This window comes from Rousettus aegyptiacus, unplaced genomic scaffold (assembly GCF_014176215.1).
Source record: "Rousettus aegyptiacus isolate mRouAeg1 unplaced genomic scaffold, mRouAeg1.p scaffold_m13_p_15, whole genome shotgun sequence".
Taxonomy (NCBI): Eukaryota; Metazoa; Chordata; class Mammalia; order Chiroptera; family Pteropodidae; genus Rousettus; species Rousettus aegyptiacus.
In genome coordinates, this window is record NW_023416290.1 from 40,191,296 (window position 1) to 40,199,041 (window position 7,746).

The window sequence follows — 7,746 nt, forward strand, 5'->3', positions numbered from 1 at the left end:
TTGACTCCTGGAAACTGAAACTGCAGAAAGCAAAACCATGAATAAAGTTAAAAAATACTATTTTCACTATTATGACTACATAAATATTGTTTATGCTGAATCAGAATACTATAATGATTTTGATTTCTTATACAATTGATTTCTTCTCTAGTTACTAAAGTCCTAAAATTTTGCGTATTTATTTTTTACTCAGTTTTCTTTGAAGACCTGACTAAGTCTCCTACACTTTCCAATAGCCCTTGAAAATGCCTCACAGTACAATTTTCTTCACAGTCAAACATGTCAGACAAGTTGTTAGTACCAGGTATTTTTCCTGGAAATGGCTTTCATGCTCTGATCCACTTGTCCTCTAGGTCAGAAATTTCCTGGAATTGTTTACTTTCATCTTGGGAACTGCCTTCACTTCTACCCTTGGTTGACCCTCCTCCCACATCTCTTGTCTATATTTTTCATTTTGATTCATCTGTAAATTAAAAAAAAAAAACCAAAAGTTGCTTAAATAATGGAAGTTTATTTCCTTTCACATAAGAAACACCTAGCAGGGATAGTGCTCTGGCTTCACAAGAATCAAGTGCCCGCACTCCTATTTTGCTCCTCTACCATACTTACCATGGTGCCACGTGGTCTAATAGAGTTGCTTATTCTCCAGCCATCATGTCTTCATTCCAACCAATATCAAGGAGGAATGGTGAAAAATGTACACCTCCTTCTTTAAAAACACTTTTCTTACATTTTCTTGGCCAAAACATGGTTCCTTGGCTATATCAGCTTGGAAGGAAATCATGCTTTTAGGAAATAATTTTTTTTTTTATCTGAGCTGCAATATTTCCATCTAAAACTTGGAATTATATTATCGAGTACAAAGTGTATAATGGATATTGAGAGGCAACTACCACATCTACCATAATGAGCTTCATTGAAAAGGAAAGGGAGGAATCAGGAACAGACAGAGGGGGAAGTCACACTGAGGCAGTCTGGGTGACACATTCAGCCAACACCAAGGGAAGCTTGGGAGCTAAAATAGCTCATCGGAGATGTCCTTTTGGGGTTGTAATGGCTGGGCTTTTATATCCCTGCCACTGTCAATCGTTAGATGAGGGTTTCTCTAGGAAGCATATGAACTTGGGTGATGCAGCTCTCTTTAGCTAAAGCAATCTCTGAAAAGGCTGACAGCTGTCTTTGTCCACCCTACCTACCTACTGTTGAGTCCTGCCAGTATGCAAAGTACTTCTCTAAAGGGGAATCTGGAGGGCTCAGCTCCATTATTATCACCAATCACATGTGACTAATTTTTTTGAAGTATTTTTTTAAAGTCTCCTTAGCTAAGGTAAAAATGAATAGGAATGCTTGAGTGCAAGTTTAAAATAGGATTATTGAGTGAATACAAAGTAATACTACTGGGGCCTATCTCAGAGCATCTCTAAGCTCTTCAAGTATTGTAGAAAATGCAAGACAAGATCTTAATAACTATCCTGTGAATAAGTATATTTAAGAATCCATCCTTACAATACCATTACTTAGAACTTGTTGCCTATTCCAAAAACTGGAGTTTCCAGCCATAATTTAGAAAACTGGAGTTTTAAAATTAGAATTAAAAAAAAAAAAGAAGATAAATTTAATTTTAATTTTAGTATCTTCCTAACAAAAGGCCCACGTTCCCATCCTAGGCAAATGCTTTCTTGATATGCTGCTTATGCAGTACCCCTTCGACTCATTTATATTCCTGCAAATGCCATAGTTTATACAAAGTGTCTTTGCCACGTGCTCCGTGAAGCCTGCCGATATACCCAAGCCCTTCACATCATCTGAATACTTTTCCAGGGGTCTTCATCTCGATGTCATCATCTCCTATCCAGGTTTCGCCAGCTCTGTGTCTCGTTTCTACTTACCACAGTTTTTGATGTGTCATTGTCCAAATTCTCCCATGATTTTTATTTTCTCAAAAATACAGAAAAATGTAATTTTACCAAAGACAGTAAATTTTAAATATTTTTAATTGCCAACTCTCTCACTTTCTAAGTTGGTTGGTCCCAAAGAAGATCCTCTTGGTTATTCAGAGACTTGGTAGATGAAGTTATAAGGATGGAAAGTGAAGAATAAATACGAAAAAGCATTCTAATGTGCTTTTCTAGTTTTGCAAATATAAGAGTCCTCAGGCACCCATTGTTCTAGAAGAATGTTATTATAAGACATTTGTGGGCTTGAGAAAGGATGTTTCTCGGAATAATAGACCTGGATATGTAGCTCTCGTTGCTAAGAAACAGGTAAATAAACATGCATAAGGACCAAGGACTCTTTTCTTTCAAAGTTCAAGCACTGGTCTGTTGGATGGAGATGGTCTCACTAAAGTTTTATGGCTAGAGAAGAAATCAAGGCCCTGAAAGAAAACTCATGAAGGAAGAAGAAGTCTGAACTGGTGACCCAGGTTCAATATCTAGACTTAGGTGTTTATGGCAAGGGCTGCATTCAGTTCAATGTTTTAGTGGCTGAACTATCATCTTAGAACCCAGATCACAGGCACCACTGTAATCATTTCAGAAATGGGACCATTACTGTGCATGGCTGTGCATTTGCAGTTAGGTCCCAGTTCTGAATAGATCACAGTGGTGCCCAAGATCTGTGGACACAAGACTCTGGGGGACCAGTGTTCAACTCCATCGCTGTGGTAGAGATGAAACAACATTGGCAAAAAGCTGGGCTCTACTGGCAAACCAATGATTTTTACATTTTTTATGCCTAGTGTCCTGGTGTTTGAAAGCAGAATGGATTCTTTTGCAATAGTAAAAGAATAAAAGTTCTTAAATAAATTAGAGGTAGGATGTGTCTATAAGAAGATTCTTAGTTTCCTGCTTATTTGACTATATGGAGACCAAATTTGTTAATTTAAAAATAAAATAAATATGACTGTTGTAGACTGAAAATATATGTCCCCCCCCCCCAACTTTTTTCTTATTGGTCAGAGGTATAGGGTCAAGTTGAGCATGAGTAAATGTACACAATACCCCAAGCAGAAAACCAGGAAATTATCTGTAATTCTTCCAGCTGCTCACATGGAAGTCGAACAGAAGAATTTAAAGACAAATTCTGAGTCCTGGTGACTTTGTTACTTAGATCAGTTTAATGTTATATACGGTTGGTCATCTGTTACCCTTTGCTAACTAATAGGACATTTAAAAAGGCCAACCAGAAAAAAGTAGATTTTCTTTGTGGTCTGACTATTCTTCATACAAAATCCTGGAGTTGTTTTTAAGAATTTATATCTCTCTGTGATGACATTCATGCATGATAATTTTTGTGAATCTTTTGTTCTTTATTCTTAAAGGAAAGGAAAGTGGAATGAAAATCTATTGACATCGATGGTCTCTGATTCGATTCTGGGATGATTAAATAACTAAAGCACATTACCTATGACCATAAGGAGCTAGTGTACCTCAGTTGGAGGAAGTAATAAATACAATTCTATTACATTTCTTTTTTAAATTTATAAACTAAGATGGACTTTGTCTTTATTTACTGGTTAAAAAGGGATACTGTTGGTGATAGGGCACCTAGAGAGCGACAGGAGAAATGCCCCTTCTAGGATCCATGCAGTGGGTCGCTGACGTCAGGGCAACATCACTTTCTAAGTTGCTCTTACCTTAGTGACAGAATGAAAAAAAAAAAAAAGAGAGAGAATATCATGAAAAGATTTACTAAGCTTAGGACACCAGCAATTTATTATTCATTTCCAGTTAGCATTCAAAAAAGGCAGTTTTGATTCAAGCCTGATTTCTTGGTCATTTGGAAATTTGAAGCCCAAATGAAATTTTAATGTATCTTTTGAGGGAGATTTTGAAAATGAGTCTTTTTTTTTAAGAAAAAGAAAAGCGTGAATTCATGTAACCTGCTGAGTTCCCTCTTGTGCGGTAAGGTCATAGGTGTGAAGTCAACTAAGTATGGGTTTGATTCTCGCCCCACCATAGCTAGGCTTCGAGCACGCTTCTTCCTTACCTGTAAAGTACGTTGGGGGCAATAGTGACAATTAAATGAAAACATACATAGAAAAAGTGTAGCGCAGAGGCTGGCACACAGCAGCCGCTCGATAACTTGTAGCTATTGCTGTTGTGAAGGTCCCGCTGATGGTGCTGATGGGGATAAGCATGTTAAGGCAAGAGCAGAAAGAGCTTCCTTCCTGTGTGTGTCAGATTCACTCAACACTGATTCTGCAAATATTCATGAAGCCTCTGGGACAGATACCAGATAGAAAGAAATACACAAAATAAACATGACTCCTGTGTTCATTGCACTTATAAAGACTACTCATGAGGCAGATATTAAACTGAAATTAGAAACATAAATGCAAATACGAATAAGCTTTCTAAAGGAAAATTCATAGTGCTACCGGAGAATACAACAGGGGACTGAAGGCTGAGGGGTGAAGAAGGGCCTCTTTGAGGAAACATCGGTGAGATCTGAAGAAGTAGGATGTGATAACAGGCAGATCGCTTGGTCAAGAGCAGCCGTCCGTGTTTCTTCCCTATGCATGTGCAAAGGCCTTGCGTAGGGAAGAAACACGTGCACCTGAAGAACTGCAAGAAGACTAACTAAAGGGGACGAAATTTAGTTGGGGGAGGGGTGGTGGACGTGAAGAAGAGGAAGCAGTTAGCACAAAATCGGACTTCGTAGAGACAAGAGATTTTTCCTAAATGCGACAAAAAGTCATTTTGAATAGAAGAGTGACATTCTAGTTTACATGTTTTAAAAACCTCTCTGACAGCTTTTTTGAACAATGGAGTAGAGAGATGCAGGAGCTGAATAAAATGATGACCAGTTAAAAGCTGTCATATAATTCTGGGGAGGGTATAACAACAGCTTAAGGAAACATCATAGCAGTCAGTGGAGAAGGAGATGAATGAATATTTTATATATATGTTTGGCATATTATATTATTATCATGATTATAAATATGGTCTACAGCTGAAAATGTGTACATATATATGCACATTATCTTTATATATATATTTATGTACATCGTCAGATGTATATCCTATTTACAATAATTTCGATGATAATTCTATAAAGTACCTGGCAATTTTTTAAGCCCTTTCAAATGTGTTATGCCATTTGATGCTTAGAACCTCTTTTAAAAATAGGTACTGTTTTATTAATCCTGTTTTTACATCAATAAATCAAAACTCAGAAGCTTTAAGATAATTTGCTCTAGGCCACACAGGTAAAAAGTTTAGTTGCTGGGATCTGACATACCTGTCTTTATTCTAAAACCCACATCCTTAGGCATTACTCTATTCTGTGCTTGCTAACTCACCTGATTTGGATAATTCATCTCGATTCTATCCCTCTGCACTGGTACCAGGGACTCGTTCTGCTTCTGAACCCTCAGGCTTTGGAGTGAGCGTGGGACAGTGGCTGTGTGTGCCAGGAGCATCCATCTGAAGCAGCTGGAATAGGTTTTACATCAACCCCAATATCAATATCACCAGTGGCTCTAGGAGCTCTCCTCCAGAGTGCTCTAGTGTTTCATAAAAGTGGGCTTTATGGAAAGCGAGAGGAATTACCGAAGCTTTAACCTTGTACATTAGGGAAAGTGCAATGGTAATTGCTTTAAATTGTGTCGAACTGCAGATAATCAAGCAGAGGAATTGGAATAATTGTTTTGAAAGGAACATGGAAAATCATCAAACCAGAAGTATTTTCATGAGAGGAGCAGGGGACAAAATCTGAGTGATATCAGATGGCGAATAAAGATTCAGAGTAGATGGCTAAAAGCATATGCTTTTGAGGATGAGGGGAGAGAAGAATAGACTGATAAATAAATGAAGTATAAAAGTTTGACATAGTGGCAGACAGGAAATGTAGAAAAAAAGAGTGGAAAGTACAGCAATATTTGATGCCATCATTTGAAAGGTTACTATATACAATGAAATAAATCATCTTGCTTAATTCACTCTCATACTATTACTTATTAACTGAGGCTCAAAGATATTAAGAAAATTTCCTTGGATTACAGAGCTGATAAGTGATGGAGTCAGGATATTACATCTGTCTGCATCCCATGTTAAACTCAAATACTATATTCTCCTAACACAAAGAGGAGGAAAGGGGCATGGATTTTGAACGAATCCTCTCTATGATTCTTGTCTTTAATCCTAAAGGGGAAGGGAGCCCATAAAGACAGTACAGAAGAAGAAGGAAATACGTGACCCATATAGGCTTTAGAATGACCTCTCTTTAGAAGACAACCACTCTGGCTGAGAGATTAAAGTGAAGGCTGCAAAGCTTGACAAACGACACAGACAAATCCTCAAAGGCTGGATCTCTAGTGACAGAATGAGGTTTCTTAAGAGTTACTGCAGACACCAGACAAATGACAGTACATTTTGAATCACGCATGGGAATAATAAGAATGAAGAGATTTACACTAGAGCTTAGAAATATTAAAACGTGTGTGACGCCTCCAGTCAGAATTTAACTGATTGCCACTTGGTCAAGGGAGCCTATTTGTAGCGAGAGAATATATTATCAGAGACAGAGGGGACTTCTAGATGGAAGGCTGATGCTGTCTAAGGAGGAAGACAGCAAGGTCTTGAGGTCTATGACTTACAATAGCTAGTTATTGGGTACAATGACAGCTGCCATTTATCAAGCACTTTGAATGTTAGGTACTTTCTAAGAGATGCCGATGCTTTAATACCTTATATTCAATGCTCATAAAAGCTCATATGCTAGGTGCTACAATTATTATAATTTCCATTTTACAGATAAAACAGAAGGAAAGGAAAGTTAAGAAATTTACCTAAAGTCATATCACTAGTAGGTATTACAGCTGGGATCTGAGTGTAGAAGATTTGACTCTAGTCCCATGTCGGCTTCTCTTTTTCTGAGTGTCTGTTTGAGTTTGGTGTGTATATATTTCACTTGCTCTAACATTCTAGAATTCCTGAAGTGAGTCTGCAGATTAGACTTTTTTTTTTGAGACAGTCCTCACTTTGCCTATATTAAAAAAAAAATGACTTTTAAGCAGCATTGAAAATTAATTGACTCCAAGAAAACTCCTTTACTGTGAAGCAATCTACAAAAAGTCTCTTACATGTGTAAAAATGGACCCCTAGATGGAAACTTAAAGATTGAAGTATTTATTACAGAATTAAATACACAAAAACACATATTAAACTTTTCTTAGGGAGAGTAGGTGGGGAATTGCTATACTTAAATATGTCTAATTTCGTAGTGGTTTTAAACTTACAAAAAAAAAATTAAACTCAACTTTGCTAGGTGGGCATGCTGGGGACTGGCTTAGTTGGAAGTATCTGAATGGACCAAGACTTAGTAAAGAAGGTCTTTCTTCAACATTGTTGCTGATGATGATATGAGAAGATGAGGCGGAGTCAAAGTTTAGGAGGGAGATTCATTCTAATTTGCCAGAGAAGGAAGGCCAAACGGGCCACCAGACCAGAGACAGAAAACTAACATGGGAAGCTAGAGTTTTGGGTATCACCACAATTAGCAAGAAGCAGCAGTCAAGGTAAGCAAGAATTACCTGGACCAGTCCGTGTTACCACCAATGGTTTTTTGTGGAGGGTGCTGCTCAGAGCATCTTGGGACAGCTGACTCAATTTAAAGGCAGCAATGATCAAGGTGAATGTTTCTGGCTCCATTTTGAAGACACGTATGAGTGGAAGGCGAACATGGAGTAGAATGACAATACACTCTTCTTCAGTCGACGGTGGCAGTTTCTCCTTCAGAACT